Source organism: Petaurus breviceps, unplaced genomic scaffold (assembly GCF_028583685.1).
Source record: "Petaurus breviceps papuanus isolate PSGF00001 unplaced genomic scaffold, PetGlider_PUasm1.0 76, whole genome shotgun sequence".
Classification (NCBI taxonomy): domain Eukaryota; kingdom Metazoa; phylum Chordata; class Mammalia; order Diprotodontia; family Petauridae; genus Petaurus; species Petaurus breviceps.
Window position 1 is genome coordinate 37206601 of NW_027186473.1, and position 18543 is coordinate 37225143.

An 18543-nucleotide genomic window follows, 5' to 3' on the forward strand; every position below is an offset into this window, starting at 1 on the left:
GGAAGGACAGCTATGGAAGAAATTTGTGGCATACAGATCAACAACAATCTAGTGTGAGGTGATGAGTTGCTAAAATAATCTGCTCTAAGCCTGATGACTCCATTTATTTGAAGCAATTCAGTCCAGGTCTTCACCCTCACCCAGTATCCCATTCCTCCCACCACACACTTCACTCAGTAAAACCTTATAGAATCATGTATCTCTTGAATCTAATTTTACTGATATTATGTTAACCTGTCTCTTCACTAGCCCAGATAAGACTGATTTCTTTCCCCACACTTGCCTTCTTTTTTTAAATAATATTTTGTTGTCTAATTACTCTCCCTGGAATTAACCCTTTCTTTCTTCCCCCACTGATTTGCAAAAAAGATGGGACTTCTAAAGTTCAGTAATGTGTCCATGTAATCATTGAGTCATTAGGAAACATTTCCTGCTATGCAGATTCTTTACTTTAATAATATTTATTTTGTTTGTAGCACCATAGTGGTATGGGGATTTGAAGATCATCCCTGCCCCTTAATAAGCCTAGGTGAATTTGAGAACATTTCCTGATTTGAAAATATACTCTGCCCTCTAATAGGCTGAATGTGGTCACATGGAGACTGTAGAGGGAGGAGTTTGCTGAAAGGTGGATCCAAGTCCAACAGGAGAAGCTTGTTTAGGCGAGGCTTGTTTTTCAGGAACACCTACACCTTGTTACTTTGTAATTAGGCAGTGGTTCACATAGGTTGTGATGTTTTCTGACCCTGGAGAAGGCTGCATCTACTTCTGAGGTGAGGTTTGGCTTTGGGGCTCACTTTGGGAAGAATTGCCAGATTCAAAGCCGTTGAGTCCTGAGGCTTTGAAAACCTACATGTTGGTGTTTCTTTCTCTGGTAAATACCTATATAAGTACGTATATAATGGTCAGACAGCTAGAAGCCCTGTTGAATCTGTCAAATTGTATTGTTTTCTCTGTATTTTTTTTTGTCTCCTTGTAATTTCTGTTTTTATTTTCTGAAGTTCAGGGTACTGAGTTCTTACCCTGAACTAGGTAAATGATACATGTTTGATTAAAGTAAGATTGTTTACCATTTATGAGTTGCTTTCCTTTAGAAAAGGAGAAAAAGAACCTATGCTAGCAAGCATCCTGGATATGCTAGCAAGCATCCTGGATATGCTAGGGTGCTTGTTGCTGCAAGCACTTTCATTTCAAAGTTTCTGATTATTTTAATTTTTCTTTTCTTTTATATTCTTACTTTTCAACATTCAGTTTTATAAAATTTTGAATTCCAAATTTTCCCCTCCACTTCCCAAACAGCATACAATCTGATATATGCTATACACTTTGTTGATGTTTCTGTGTGTTTGTCCTTCATTCTCTAAGAGGACAATGACATTAGGGAAATGATGACATGACTTGCAGTTGACTTTTATTTGAGTGAGGGAAGAATGTGCAATGCCACCAGTCTCACTTTCTCCTCCAGAGCCATCTGAGTCCAGTGGCCAGATATTCATCATGATGACTAGAGATAGCCCAGAATGCAATGGAAGACTCTGGCCCTTTTAGACTAAGCTCCTTTCAGGTTCTCACTTTGAGTGAGGTAACGCCCATTTAGTGAATAGGCCTCTTTAAGAAGTGAGTCATTTGATGGCCCCTTTAAAAAAAATTCAATTCAAAGTGGGAGGGGAAGAGCCTCAAGGTTGCTGGCCAAAAGAGAAACAGTTACTCTTTAGATTCATTCTGAGACAGGAGGGCCCCAAGAAGTAGCCCTAATGGTGCTTTGGCAGGGACCTACTGTACAATTTATGAGCTCCAGAAGAAAGTGTGTATAAGGTTTGTTTTTTTAAAAATAAATCTAGCCAGCAAACCCCAAGTTAACCAGGAAGCTTGCAGTCATCAAATTTTACCTTCCTTTGAAGAAGTGAGGGAGGAGGAAGAAGGAGTCATAGTAAATGTATTTTCACATTAGGCATGTTATAAAAGAAGAATCATAACAAAACATAAAGAGGAAGGAAGGAAGGAAGGAAGGAAGGAAAAATGGATATGGATAGTATTTTCCATCTTAAGAGTAAGGGGCTAGAAGAATGAGGGGAGAGAGGAGGAGGTTGAAGAGAAGATAGATTTTCATTGATTGAATAAAAAATGTAATTGAAGAAAATCTTTTAATCCAACCCCTTCATTTTATAGGTGAGGAAACTGGGGCCCCAAGGTTCCAGAGTACTACTACAGGCCCCACTCTCCCTGAAGGTGGGCTTAGCAATCATATAAATGGGGATTTCCACCACTGCCTCCACCCTCTACTGTGCACAGTATGACTTGAACACCACTTTTATCCCTTAAAAAGTGGAAATGTCTTAGATAATTGTAATGCTGATGATGAGGGATGGCTCACAATAGGTTCAGCAGGAACTCTGGTCTTATCTAAGACCAGAAAGCCTGTGATTCAATCTTGGGGGAAAAAAAAAAAAAACAAACTTGGGAGTCAGAGTTGTAAAAGTTTATTGTACTCTTTACAGCAGGAAAGAGTCTTTTAGGGGACCTGCAAGTTTACTGTTAGGCTGTATTTTGGGCAAGAGTTCTTTAGGGGACCGGAAACCTCAAGGGGTAGAATTAAGGTTTTTATAGAGTAATCCATAGTAGAACCCTTGCCAATTATGCTAACTAGGTGATTAAGTGTGGGATTAGGGAGGAGTTAAGTTGGGCCAGTGTTTAAAAGAACATGCATTTTTAATGTAACTGCACAGGCTTATTGCCCATGATTCTCTGGTTAAAAAGCCCAAGGGGGGGGGGGGCTACCTGGAGGTGTGGTTTTAGGCTTGAAATGTCACTAAGTCAGCTAGTGGTCAAGGGCTGACTGAGAAATGCCCAGTCTGCCACCCATCAGTGTCATGTTTGAAAAGATTGATGTCTGGGAACCAAGATTAACTAGACTCAGTGGATAATAGGCTAAGGAGTTAACCCAGAGATAGGGTCCTGAAGGACTCATTGAGGCAGAAAAGGAGTCAACCTAGAGATGGGGTCCCAAAGGATTCATGGGGCCAGCAGGACACTGTGATGGGGTGCTTGGGATCTATGTTTGTAAAATCAATTTGTAAACTCAATTTGTAATACCAATTTGTAACATCAGTAATAGTGGGGTGCTTGGGATCTGTATTTGTAACATCAGTCTGTAAAACTTTGTAACATCAACTTGTAAAACCAGTTTGTAAAATCACACTACCTCATCCCCCCCACCCCAGTCTCAGAGCAACTCTGCCCCTTCCCCCTGCAGAACTCTGCCTTAGTTTCAGAGCAATAACTCTGCCCAGCAACAACTATCTCAGCTTGGAACAATAACAAGCTACACCTATCAATCCTTCACTAAAGTATCTCAGTTTAGGAAACTATTATCTCCCCCTTGTATAGGACCCTATAACTAGGTTGACTCCTTGGCTGCCTCAATGAATCCTTTGTGACCCTATCTCTGGGTTGACTCTTTAGCCTATTATCCACTGAATCTCAGTTAACCTTGGTTCCCAGACATCAATCTTGTCAAACATGACACTGATGGGTGGCAGACTGGGCACTTCTCCGTCAGCCCTTGACCCACCTAGTTAGCATAATTGGCACAGGTTCTACTATGGATTACCCTATAAAAATCTTAATTCTATCCCTTTAAGGTTGCAGGTTCCCTAAGGATCCTTACCCTCTATAAGGCATATAATAAACTTTTACAACTCGGACTCCAAGTTAGCCTGAGATGAATTCTTTCCAGACTGAATGGCAGGCTCTCAGGTCTTAGATAAGATCAGAGCTCCTGCTGAACCTACTGGGAGCCATCCCTCATCAACTATACAAGGGGGAGATAATAGTTGCCTAAGCTGGAATGTTTATAGATACTTTTGTGAAAGATTCACAGGTGTAGCTTGCCACTGTTCCAAGCTGAGATAAACAATTCATGAGTTGTTGCTGAGCAGACTTAATGCTCTGAAGCTGGGGGGTGGGGGTGGGTATGATTTTACAAACTGGTTTTACAGACTGATGTTACAAAGTGGTATTACAAATTGATTTTACAAACACAGATCCCAAGCACCCCATCACTGAGAAGATCTAAGTCTATCAAAGTTGGTGCTCTCACAATGTTGCTGTTAATGTGTATGATATTCTGGTTCTGTTCACTTCACTCAGCATCAGTTCATGTATGTTTTCTTGTCTGTTTTTCTTATGCAGATTTGATTGAAAGGGCTTTTCGTTTGGTAAAAAGAAATTTATAAGGAAGGGAATTCTAAATCAAGAGCTCATCTTTTTTTTTCCCAAATTAAAGTGTTTTCTTTTTTGGGATATGTAATCCTGAAAGCTGCTTTGATTTGATTTTCATCATGTCATATTCTAGCTTTTTATTTCATTTACAATCATTGGTAAATACTTCTTCATGCTTTAAAATTACAGAAATTGATATTATTGTCTTTTTACAACTTTCTGGAGAGTCAATCCAGCATAGTAAATTGAAAGCTTGCATCAAAGCTAAGGAGAAATGAGTGCAACTGTGTATTCTCATGCATAATGTCTGGGTAAGTTACTTAGCCTTTCAGTACTATAGGCGATTTTCTAAGATTGTAAATTTCAGAGGTGGTCTGATCGTATTGCTAAAGGTACTTCCTTCACCAAGGAGTTCTCCAAACCAATTAAATTACAGGTTTAGTACCCATTCTTTAAGCATGCATGACTTTATTTGTCATTAAACTCTGGAACTTGGCAGGTGACAGTATTGACTGCATAAATATTGCAATTTTTACGATTTAGTTTTTACCTTTTCCAATTACTTTTAGGCAATTTTTACTTTGTGTAATTTTTTAAAACCCAGTATTAAGAATCTCTTTCATCATATTTCCCCACCTTGAGAAATCAGTTATCATCATATTTGCTCATGCAATTCTGCTTTCAAGATATTTGCTTTGATTTTCATTTGTTTCAAATGTTCATCCAATTTTATTTTCTTTCAATGCTGCAATATTTGTTGTTCCATTACTTTATATTTTATTTCTATCTCTTACATTGTCTTCCTTTTCAGTATGTATATTGCTTTCTTTTTCTTACTTCTCCTTCCTCACCTCCTTTCTTTTTTCTATCTTATCCCTTCTTTCTCTCTTTGTTCCCTCCATCTCTCTCTCTCTCTCTCTCTCTCTCTCTCTCTCTCTCTCTCTCTCTTCATCAATCCCTCTTATTGAGCTTCTCAGATCACTGGGAGCACTTGAGACTTCTCATTCTTGTCAGCCTGATTATTGTTATTATAGTATTGCTACTTTTGTCATATAATTTCCCCATTTTTATTTAGCTCTAATCTTTTTTTATTATTCAATAAGTGTTATTGATGCCTTTTCTTTAAACTGTTTCTCTCTGTGTGTCTCTGCCACCCTATCTTTCTGTCTTTCTCTAATGAAGCAATGAACATTTCTACGAGTCTGACAATGAAATGTTTTGTTTTATATTCCCCTGTCTCTCTGCTGAGTGGAGAGATGTATGTATGTCAGCATTTGTTTTGCAGCTCCTTGGTGACTATAATTATTTAATATCTGGTTTTCTTTCAGTGCTCTTCTCACTTATATTATTGTAGTATATTTATTCATCCTTCACTAATTTCTTCAGTCTTCTGAAGGATTGTTTTTCTTTTCCATTTTGTTTTTAGCTGTTGTTTTTTGCTTATTTGAAATATTTTGCCCTGTTTTAAAGAGATGAAACAAAATTTGGCTCAAGCACAGACATTCTGCTAGCCATCTTGTTGAAAGCCACTTCATGATTTTTTTTCAGTTTCATTGATTTTATTTAAATTTAATAAATTTATACAATTATTTTGACATCACATTCATTTTCTAATATACTACTATAGCTCCCTTACCCATGTGAACTTTACTAAAAAATATAGTGAAAAAACCCCAAAACTAATGGAAACAACAAACACATTTTTGATATCTGAACACATATTCAAAATTCTACACTGATAACCCTCTACCTCTCCAAGGAAAAGAGAAGTTTGATTGACCATGATAATTAACTCTTTCTTTTCCTTTTTTTCTTTAAAATGTTGTAATCTAGATGTTTTCCCTTATTTTACTTGCTTCGTTCTGCATTAGTTTATTCAAGACTTCAAAAATTTTCTGAATTTCTCATATTCCTTATTTCATATGGCACAATATTTTATTACATTCATGTACTGTACCACAATTAGATTAGACATTTTCTGTTTGTTTTTGTTCAATTATTTAAGTCATGTCTAACTCTTTGTTACCCCATTTGGGTTTTTCTTGATAAAAATACTGGAGTGATTGGCCATTTCCTCCTGCAGCTCATTTTGCAGATAAGGAAGCTGAGGTAAATAAGGCAAAGTGATTTGCCCAGGGTCACACAACTAGTAAGTGTCTGAGGATGAATATGAACTCAAGTTCCTGACTCTGGTCCCAGAGTTTTATATACTGTGCCACCTAACTGCTCCCTCACAGTTAATTGCCATTTTTCTCTGATACCATGATAAGTACAGATAATGCAGAACCAGTAGGCCATTACATAGAGTAACAACAATATCGTGTGATGATCAACTATGAATCATTTAACTCCTCTGTAATGGTAAGGGAATCTGAAGATCTTCCCTGCCCCTTAGCCCCTTGATAGGCTTAAGTGAATTTGAGGACCTTCCCTGATTTGAAAATATCCTCTGCCCCCTAATAGGCTCAATGTGGTCACATGGAGCCTATAGTGGGAGGCTTGTTTTTCAGGAATGCCCACACCTTGTTACTTTGTGATTTGGGCAGTGGGTAATGACAGTTGTGTTGCTCTCTGACCCTGGAGAAAGAAATATATATATCCTGATGTTTGGTTTGGGGCTCACTTATGGGAACAGTTTTGTGATTTGGCCAGATGAGACTCTGGGCAGCCATTGAGCAACCAGGTTTTGAAAACCAAGATGTTGGTACTTCTCTCTCGGGTAACTAACTAGGTATAGATGTAATGGTCTGAAACCTGGAAGCCTGTCTCTTGGTCTGTTTCTCTGTCTGTATATATATATATATATATATATATATATATATTTATTAATTTTATATTTTAATTTTTTATTTTTTTTTTTTTTCCCTCGTAACTTCTCTTTGTGTTTTCTCTGAAGTTCAGGGTGCTGACTTTTCCCCCTGAACTAGATAAATGATATATGTTTGATTAAAATTAGATGGATAACCACTTTTTGAGTTGCTTTCCTTTAGAAAAGCAGGTAATACAGTCTATGCTAGTCATCCTGGGTATGCTAGGGTGCTTTCTGCTATACCCTTTTAGTAATGAAATCATCCAAAACAATTGAAAAGGAGTCATAATGAAAAGTGTTGTCTATACCTGGAGAAAAAACCGATGTTCCCTGATTTCAGATTGAAGCATGCTATCTTCACTTTGGTTTTTTTTTTGAGTGTTTGTTTTACATTTTGCTTTGTTTTTTTTCTTTCAGAATATAACTAATATGGAAATATGTTTTACATGATTTCACATGAATAACCTACATCAAATTGCATAACATTTTAGGAAGATGGGAGTGGAGAGGCAGGAAGAAAAATTTAGTATTCAAAATTCTGTAAAAATTAGTGTTTAAAATTGTCTTTGGAAGATGGAGAAGTGAGGAACAAATTGCCATAACTCTCCCATATTTACCTTCAAACAACAAAAAACAGCACCCCAAAACAAATCCTAGAACAACAGAATTCCCAAAAAGATGGGGTAAAACAATCAGCAACAGAGATCATTAATAAAAAAAAGTCTGTCTTGGGAAAAGAGGGAGCACGGTCTACACCACGAATTGTCCAAAAAAGACAGCCAGCAACAAGCCCCACCTCAACAAATCAGGGGGAGATCCCAAGCTCCAATGTGGTGCAGCAGGAAAATGCCAACACCAGAACATCCATATACCTCAGCATAGCCAGGGGAACTGAGAGGCTCCAACTCTGAGAACCACCACATGCTTCAGTGTAAATGTGGGGAAAAGTGGATGGCATACTTCATTGGCCAGACCTCCACTTGCTTCAGCACAGTGTTGGGCCAACATGTAGACACCAAACCTACGGGTTCCTAAGAAAATAAACATCCTATAGTGGCCAGACCATCATGTGCTTCAGCAAAGCCCCAGGCAAACAGGCAGCTTATAATGGCCAGATTGTCATGTGTTTTAGGGTAACCTTGGGAAACACAAAAACCTCAGCATATGACAAAAAACAGAAATATGAACACAGCTCGGCACTAGGTCAGCTGTCAAACTTCTACAGCCTCCAGAAATACCAGCCACCCTTACGAAACCCCCTCAGCTCAGCACCAGACACAAGGGTGCCCCATGGGCCTCAGGGGAACATCAGTGCAAGACCAGGTAAGCAGCCAGGGCCCATGGTCTTTCTGAGAGAGTGTCCCTTCCACCTGGGGAGCAGAGCTGAAATTTAAAAGAAATTAAGAAGTCCAAGAAAGATGAGCAAAAAATAATAATAATAATCTAATCATAGAAAGTTATTATGGTGACAGGGAAGATCAAGACACAAAATCAGAAGAGGACAACAATGTCAAAACACCTGTGGGTAAAACCCTAAAAGAAAATGGGAAGCAGTATCATGCCAAGAAAGAACTTATGGAAGAGCTCAAAAAGGAACTGAAAAACTATACAAAAGACTTAGAAGAAAAACTGGGAAAATAAAGGAGATTGATGCAAGAGAATTATGAAAAAAAAAAGTGAGCTGTTTGGAAAAAGAAAACAACTGCTTAAATGGAAAAAGTAGTATAAAAACTAACTGAGAAAAAATGAATTCCTTAAAAGTTATAGTTTGGCAATTGGAAGCTAAAGACTTTGAGATAGCAAGAATCAATCAAACAAATTGAAGAGAATAATATATATATATATATGAAAATATAAAATTCTTCATGGGAAAAACAAATTACATGGGAAATCGATCCAGGAGAGAGAATGCCAGAATCATTACACTACCTGAAAGGTATAATCAAAAGGAGGACTTGGAAAGCATCTTTCAAGAAATTATCAAGGAAAACTCTCCTGATGTCCTGAAACCAGCAGGATAATAGGCATTGAAAGAATCCACCAATCACCTCAGGAAAGAGATCCCCAAATATAAACTCCAAGGAACAAATTACAGAAATATCAGATCAGGGAAAAATACTGCAAGTGGTTAGAAAGACACAATTCAAATACCAAGGAGCCAAATCAGAATTACACAAATCTTAGCAGCTACAACATTAAAGGATCAGGGGCCATGTGGCATGCTATTCCAGAAGGCAAAGGAGCTAGAAATACAACCAAGAACTACCTACCTGGTAAAATTAAGCATAATACTCTGGCGGGGGGTGGGGGGGGAGATTTTCATTCAATGAAATACAAAGATTTCAAACTTTCATAAAGAGAAGACTAAAATTGGTTTTTTAAAATGAATTCTAATATCAAGACCCAAGAGAAGCAAAAGCGGAATAAAAACATAAGGGATTCAATGGAGTGGAACTATGTACATCCCCACCAAAAGATGATACTTGTAATTCTTAAAAAGTACATCACTTATGGTACAAAAAGAAGGAAAATACATAGACAGAGGATGTAGGAATAAGGTGAAATTGAGGAAATAACACAAAAAGACTTAAGGGCTGAGGAAGAGGAGTACACAATGGAAGGGAAAGGCAGAATGGGTTAAATTATTTCATGTGAAAAGGCCTGTAAAACCTATTACTGTGGAGGGAAAGATTGGAAGTAGGAGATCAACATCACTTGAACATTGCTCTCACCAGCATTAGCTCAAAGAATGAATGATATACACAAACAGTTGAATATAGAAACAGATATCTTCTGGCAGGAAAGTAGGAGGGGAGGAGATTAGGTGGCAGAAAGGCCTGACAAAGGAAAGGTGAACAGGGGAAGGTAGTAGACAGTATTACAACACTGTCAAGGAGGGAAAAGGTAAAAAGAAAGAGAGGACAAACAAGATGAAATATAGGATGGAAGGAAATACACAGAAATTATAATTGTGGCTGTGAATGGGATCAACTCTTCCACAAAACAGAAGCTGATAGCAGAGTGGATCTAAAAAAAAAATTAAACAAAACAGAATCTTACAATATTTTGTTTATAAGAAATACACTTGAAACAGAGACATATAGAAAAAAGGTAAGGGGATGGAGCAGAATCTATTATGCTTCTGAAGAAGAAGAAGAAGAAGATGAAGACAAAGACGAAGAAGAAGAGGAGATAGCAATCCTGATCTCAGACAAAGAAAAAGCAAAAATTTGCCTAATTAAAAGAGAAAAAGAAGAAAACTAAATCTTTCTAAAAGGTGCCAAAGGCAATGAAATAATAATACCAATACTACACATATATACACCAAGAAGTACTATGTTCAAATTCTCAAAAAAGAAGTTAAGTGAGTTACAGGTTCATAACAAAGCAAGAGATAGCATTATGAAATGTAAAACAAATAATTTTGATTATATTAAATTAAAAAGCTTTTGCACAAACAAAATCAATGCAACCAAGATTAGAAGGAAAGCAGAAAGCTTGGAAACAATCTTTACAAGTGTCTAATAAAGCTCTCATTTTTCTAATATAGAGAACTGAGTCAAATTTATAATAATGCAAACCATACCCCAATTGTTAATTGGTCGAAGGATATTAATAGGCAGTTTTCAGATGAAGAAATAAAACTATAGGCATGTGAAGAAGTGCTCTAAATCACTTTTGATTAGAGAAATACAAATTAAGACAACTCTGAGGTACCACTTCACACTTATAAGATTAGCTAATATGACAAAAAAGGAAAATGATAAATGTTGGAGAGGTTTTGGGAAAATGTTGGAGAGGTTTTGGGGAAATTGGGACACTAATATGTTTTTGGAGTTCTGACCTGATCCAGCCCTTCTGTAGAGTAGTTTGTAACTATGCCCAAAGGACAACCAAACTGTGTATATGCTTTGATGGATCAGTACCACTGCCAGGTCTGTATCCCAAAGAGACCATAAAAAAGGCTGAAGGAACTACAGGTCCAAAAAATTTATAGCTGCCCTTTTTGTGGTGGCAAAATATTGGATATTGAGGGGATGTCCATCAATTGGGGAATGGGTGAACAAGCTATGGTATATGAATATAATGGGATACTATAGTGCAATAAAAAATCATGAACAAGCAGATTTTAAGAAAAACCTGTACAAATGGAAGAAAAGTAAAATGAAAAGAACCAGGAAAACATTGTCTACAGTATTTGCAAAATTGTGTGATGATCAACTATGAATGACTGAGCTCTTCTAAACAATACAAGTTGGGTTGTGTTGCCAAGACAAGGGCAAAGGACTCCATATCCAGAAAAAGAACTTATGGTCTCTGAATGCAGATAGAAGCATATTTTCTTCACTTTATTCTTTTTCATGTTCTTTTGATCTGATCCTTCTTTCAAAACTATAATATTGAAATATGTTTTATATGATATCTTATGCATAACCCATATCAAATTGCCTACAATTTTAGGAAGAGAGGAGGGGAGGGAAAGAGAGAGAAATAATATAACTCAAAATCTTCTAAAAATTAATGATAAAAATTGTCTTGACATGTAATTGGGGAGCAAATGAAGTACTATTGAAAAGGAAAATAAATAAATGAATAATTGTACATTTCCTTCATTTTCCTCCTCTGATTATAAACCTAGGAATGGAATCTATGAATAAAAGGTAATGAACATGTCTGTCCTTTCCCCCCTCCCTAATAATTCCAAAGTGCTTTATAGAATATTTGAACTAATTCACATCCCCATTCAACAAATTATACCTGTATTTCCACACTACCTCCAAAATTGATTATTCTCATCTTTTGTCTTTTATTCTTGACTATCTAATATGTGAGAATTCATTTTATTATGAGGTAATTATAATCATCTTTCCTATAGTTGTTAATAGGTTGTAATTCTTTATTTGTGAAATGTTTGTTCATACTCTTTACTTATTTATTGTGGAGTGATTCTTAATCTTCTGTATGTGTATTAAATCCTTACATATGCTCAGATAACACAGTGTTTTTTAGAAGATTGATCCTTAATGTTGATTTTTTTTTTTGTAATTGAAAGGCTTTTTTCCCCCATCCTAGCTTGCATTAATTTTGTTCATGCCAAGAGCTTTCCATTTTCATGTTATCAGAATTGTCTACATTTAATTTTGGTGGTCTCCTCTATCCCCCTAGCTGCAGCCAACTTCATCAATTTATTTTTAAAGGGATAAAAGTGTTCTTATAACCTCTTTGGTACTTTATCAGCCAAGGTTATATTTTCCTTGTCATATCTTGAAGAGTGTGAATCAATTTTGCATCTCCAAGGAGAATAGGAAATTATCCTCCAGTTAACTATTTTTTTTAAATTCTGGCTTCATTTGAAAAAAATGGATTATTATAAAGGATGAGGGCCAGTGACCTGGGATATTTTTCTTTGGTACTGCTGCATCACTTAAAAAAATCTACAATGCTAGATTTTCCAACTATATGATTCTTAATTAGTTTATACAGGTGTGATAGTAATGGCAATTAAAGATTCCCCTGTATTGGCTTGGTTTTCAAACTGATTGTGTTAAAACCCAGAGTTTGTTAATCCCACCTGTGGGATGGGCTTGTTGATGTGAAAAGAAAGTCCTCAACTGGGAGGAGCTGGTGATGTAGATTTGGAGAGACACTAGAGAGAGGCGGAAGCTCTTTTTGGAAGCAGCACCTCGTGGAGAGAGAGAGGCTAAGAGAATTGCTGGTGGCCGCTTTGAATTGCCCTGGACTTTTTGAGACCTGCCCCCTGAGCTGCCAAGGACTGAGGAGACATGGCTGTTTTGCTGGTACTTTGTCTGTCTGTTTTGATGTTATTTTGCCAGATTTGTCCACTGGTGAAAGACTGTCCTTTTGTTGAAGAAGTCCTGGAACCTGGCTGTTCGCTAAGAAGGCCTGCGACTGTCCTGCAGACAGAGAGTGAATACTGTCCACTGGTGAGGGACAGTACTGTTGTTGCAGGGGTCTGGAGACTGTCCGGCAGACAGAGTGAATACTGTCCACTGGTGAGGGACAGTGCTGTTGTTGCAGGGGTCTGGGAGCCTTTCTGTTGGTTCAGAAGCCCTAAAGAAGGATTTTCTTGTTGTATGTTTACAGAAATCCTGGGAGAGGGCTTTGCTAATGTGTTCAGGGGTTCTAGGACTGTTCTACAGACAGAGGATAAATTCATGAAGGGACTGGCAATGTATCTTGTGGCTTTGCTAAGCCTTGTCTCCCCAGGAACTAAGATTGCTGAGAACTTGACTCCTGTCAAGATGAAGAAAAGACCTCCATTTGGGTATTAAGTGCTGTGTTTAAACTTGATGTAACTCTGGGGTAGATTCAATTGTGATCCAGGGGTGGGGAACTTTTGACCTTATGTGCTCTGTGATTGACAAATGAAGGTACTTCACCTATGTTTGGAAACTAATCTCCATTTGAGAAGAGGGGCTTTGTGGTGGACTTAATTAAGGTATAGCCTAGGGGTGGAGAAGTATTTAGAACAGAGACTTTGTAATTGATTGAATGATTGGAAGGTCCTGGGGTGGGGTAGTACTTGGAGATTATTTAATCACGCTTAGTAAATGCTGTATTTGGAATGATGTCATGTTTTAATCTTCTCTGTTCTTGGTTGGTCACTGAATAAAATAGAGAGCACCTATGCTGGTATTTTGAACCTGGGAAGTTGCCTTTCTTTTGGCATTACATTACAACAGGTAATTCTGAATATTAAAAGAACATTTCAGTTGGGAGCAGAGAAGTTTTCTTTTAAATTTCATTTTGTATACCCATCAGGATTGGATAACCTGCAGCCCTGAGGCCACATGTGACCCTCTAGGTTCTCAAGTGAGACACTTTGACTGAATCCATACTTCAAGACCTAGAGGGCTGTAACAGCTAGCACCCTGTCATACCTAGGATGGCTGCTAGCAATGGTTCTTTGATCTGCTTTTCTAAAGGAAAGCAACTCAAAAAGGGTTAACAGTCTTACTTTAATGAAATATAGATATTATTCACTTAGTTCAGGGGAAAACTCAGCACCCTGAACTTCAGAGAATACAAACAGAAATCACAAGCAAACAAAAATACAGCGAAAATAACACAATTCAACAAATGGGACTTCTAGCTGTCTGACCATCACATACCTACATAGTTAGTTACCAGAGAGATGCACCAATATCTGGATCTACAGTCTCATTGATTGGGATGTTCTCTCCAAACATTCTCACCCTGATACCCTTATCTAAACTGGTCTGCTATATATACTCTGTACATACATGAACTTGTGAATATATGTATGTACATGAGCACACATCTCAAAATTATTTGTCTGCTTCATTTGACAACATTCCATCATCCTAAATGTGTTATATGACTCCCAGTCATAAAATTACAGCATCTCCAAGCTGGAAGAAAGAGTATCTCAATCTTTTGATAATGCTTTCATGCCCCTCTGACCTATGCTTAAACCTTTGACTCATCTTTGACTCCTTACTTTACCATCACCTACCACATGTTTTCAACTTATCTAAACTGGCCATGAATCCTGTGACTTCCATTTTCCATTTCACTGAATGTTTACTAATGCAGATCTCCTCATTTCTCATGTGGGACTGAAATATAGTTTTAACTATTTTTTTGACTATTTTTTTCTTTCTTTCTAGTCTTCCTATGTCTTGTTGAAAAACTAAATTTTCATATCAATTTGATTATTGCATTCCTTCTTAAGGCAAAAAAAAATTACTATTGCCAAAGAACAATAACCTTTAGCAGTGTATGTAAGGCTCTGTCTATTTATCATCACATTCCCAGCCTTCCAAATTAATTCCAAACTGTTTTCTTCTACTTTCATGACTTTTTATGTGGTTTTCTATGTATGCTTAAAGTTTCCTCTGTTGTTTCTGACTTTTCATATACTACAAAAGCTTCTAGTCCTAGTTCATATGCTACCTGCTTCAAGTTTTCCTCAACCACCTCATCAAAAAATATTAGATACATGAAAGTATTTACAGATCCTATACCTGACTGTATGCCGCCATGGGGGGGAAGGGAGAGAGGGGAACAAAATGTTAAACTCAAGGAATTGTGGAATTGAATCTTGTAAACTAAAAGTAAACAAACTAATTTTAAAAAGATTCTCATAACACTTTTAATTTATCTCTCATATGCCATTATTATACATTATTTTCCATTCTAGTAATTTTTTTTTGCATTTTTACTGACTGTCCCCTCCCCACACTATCAGTTCCTTAAGGCCACAAACCATGTCTAATTGCTATTTGTACTCTTTTAATTTCCTAGCACAATGCTTCACACATTAGTTATTTAATAAATGCTGTTTAATTTTAATCAATGAAATGATAAAGGCAATTACAGAGTAAAACATAATTTTGATAACATGAAAAAATCAGTTTTTGAAAAAAATATCTAATATACCTGGAAAAAAAAAGAGAGATTGTCAGTTGAAGGAAATATTAAAGCCCTTTGTCTCAAATTTCTCAGTTAGGGTTTGGTATTCCATATATGTAGATCCCAGATAGATGAAACCAAAAGCCATTTTTAATAAATAAGTGATCGAAAGATACAAAGAGTTCTCAAAAGAATTACAACTGTTAACAATGTTATTAATAATTGATCTCAAACACTAATAAGAGAATGCAAATCAAATAGTCAAAACAAGTAAACTGAAAAGATGACAAAAATTGTGAATAGTCAATGATAGAGAGGTTATGGGATCAACTTATACATTGTTTGTAGAGCTATGAATTAGTACAACCATTGTGAGAAATCAATGTGCAAATTTGCAGATAAAGTAGCTAAAATGACCCCTACTAGGCATATAAACTAAAGAGGTAATTGACAAAAAGAAAGATCCCATATATACCAAGCAATAAATAGTAACCCTCTTTTTGGGGGGCTGGCAGGGATTATAGTAAAGAACTGGAAACTATTTGGATGTCCATCAATTGGAGAATGACTGAACAGATTATAGTGATATAAATGTCAAGTTGCTGTACTATAGGAAATCATGATCATGATTAATACAGAAGAAATAAGGATAGCTTGGGCCAGTGATTTCCAGGAGAAACACAGTACTAATATTTAAAATATTATTAAAAAATATCTACTTTTCAAAAAGTTCAATTAATCAGGCATTTCTAAAAAGAAAAATGTTTCAATGATGAATAATTCTCAAGCTACTAGAAACTATGGGACTTGTTTCTTTATGACTGTCAAACATTTCATGGAATGTTTTCAATTTTCTTCTGTTCTCTAGTGGAAGGAGAATTAGTGAACTCCAGAGTAAAAAGTGTTTAGTTATGGTTACTTTTCACCAAAATGATAAAAGCAAACTCCACAAATCAACTTGGTTGACATTTCTGAAATGTTTGTCTGGAGCAGATAAACAGCAGTCTTTTTTTTTTCTTTTTTGGCTTGATTCTGATTCCTAGATGGCACTTTAAAGTGAAATAAAGAGGCCTCAAAGTACATCTATTATCTGTCAAGTTCAAGAAATATAAGAAAGCTAAGGAACACTTTCTTAGCATTCTTACAATGAACACTTAAACAAAAACAGGCTTTAGAAGAAAAAATAATTTTAAAAAGATGATAATTTCATTGACATGTTTTCAAAGCAACTAAAATAGTAATAGAGGTTTGGGGGCTGAGGAATAATTTCTAAAGAGGGCTACTTTAGATAAACAAATATATTTATTTCTCAAATGGAAATATTACTGAGAAATATCTCAGCAGTTATTGTATATAGCTATTTCATTTTAAAAAAGAACTTAAATACATGAAAGTTCTAATAATAAAATAGAATAGGTTTAGTCAGTAGGGAATATATATGGGAAGCCATTAAATTGTACATAAGAATCCCTGTTGGCTGCATATTGATTTAGAAAAAACACATTAATATTATATTTGCCTTGTTATATTTTATTTATTTTGCTAAGTATTTCCCACTTATATCTGAGTCTTGTTTGGGCCACAATCGAAAGTGTAATGAACTGCATGTGGTTCATGGGCCATGTGTTTGAGATTTCTGATGTAGACAGTGTTTTTAATGAAGAAAATCAGGAGTTGCTATTTCACATCATCATAATCTTGGGTCTACTCTTCTTTTAATGACCTTTATTAAATTTAGTTAGACTAGTGATTCAGGATCTCTAACAGGGTCCTTATATTGAAGAGTGATTTCTTATACTTAGAAATGTCCTCCAGGGTTCTTGTGCATGGGTTACATTTTTCTGATGGCATCAGCTCCAGAATCTGGCAGTCTCAACTATATGATATCCATCATCACTCAAAAAGTTTAGCTTAAATATATAAAACAATAAAAATACAACCACCAGAATAGCAAAGTGATGAAGAAAGACTATTGCCTAAATGATAGCATGCAGCTGTACAGAAAACCCATATCACATCATGTGTTCAGAGTAAACACTTCATCAACTAGTAAATCATATTGAATGAATGGCTTCTGGAAAATATTTTAATGATTATCCTATCCTTGAAGCCAAGAACAATTTTGATTATTTTTTTAGGTCATCCATTTTCTTCTAGTGATGTTATATGGCTACACTGCTACATACAAGTAATAGAATATTAGGGCCAATAAGGATCACGATGAGAAATCTCAAAATGGCAATTAGCAAACACATGTTGCAAACACATAGTCTTAAATCCATTATGAATGAAGAATTATGTGTGAAAAAATAGGGTAAAATGTCATGAAAGAGCACATTATTGTTGTTATAAATAAAATTAAGCAAATCATATAGCAAGAGTGAAGGATGCTAAATTAAAAAAAAAATCTATATGATCCATTGCTATGTCAGGAGAACAAGGTAAATGATCCCTGAGTATTTTAAGGTAGTCTGTGGTAAACATATGAGAAGATATGAAGGGCTGCAGATCATGATTTGCATTACTAGAAGTAAAATTCGTGCAGTAAGATTAGTATTGGTCTTCTAGCAGCAGACAAACAATCATGATTGATCTTAGACCTAGGGGCATCCTAGCTGTTTAAGATTTGTAAGATTTCATCCTCTGCTCACATGGCTTTCCAGACACTAGAGTCACTTCTCTAAAGCATTAGAGCAGAAATTTAGTAGAGGCATATGTATCTGATTTTGGAAAATTAAAAGTTTGTCATGGAGAGAAAATGACTTCATTAACAAGTGTCAATATGTGTTCAATATTACTGATGAATGATATCGTTTCTGTCTTAGAATTCCTAATAAACGAAGGATCTCTAAGGGAGAAAGAAATTGCTGTTGCCTTCTGTGAAGATATATGGGATCTGATTTCCACAGACTTCAAAAAGCCAAAATTATGTAGCTCATAAACTCACTGGGGTCTAGATTTGTTCATATTGAAACCTTGGACTGATTATAAAAGCTCCATTTTTGTCAGAGACAGTAATCCAGCAGACAGCTTCTTTAAAGCCAGAAATCTAAACTGAATAAAAGTAAATGACAATCATTTCCATTGAAAAGGCCTGTTAGTATGTGTATTATAGC

At 36.1% G+C, this 18543-nt stretch overlaps 1 long non-coding RNA gene across 5 annotated transcripts in view; it reads left to right on the forward strand.

The window, feature by feature from the left end:
• Positions 1-656: 656 nt before the first annotated feature.
• The window catches only part of LOC138175073 (uncharacterized), a 113777-nt gene continuing 95890 nt past the window's right edge, over positions 657-18543 (forward strand). For 4 of the 5 annotated variants that reach the window (XR_011171866.1, XR_011171868.1, XR_011171865.1 and 1 more), the window contains exon 1: positions 657-773. This is a non-coding gene — a long non-coding RNA (uncharacterized lncRNA). Of the gene's footprint in view, positions 875-18543 lie in introns of all 5 variants that reach the window. The other variant, XR_011171867.1, reaches the window with a different exon arrangement.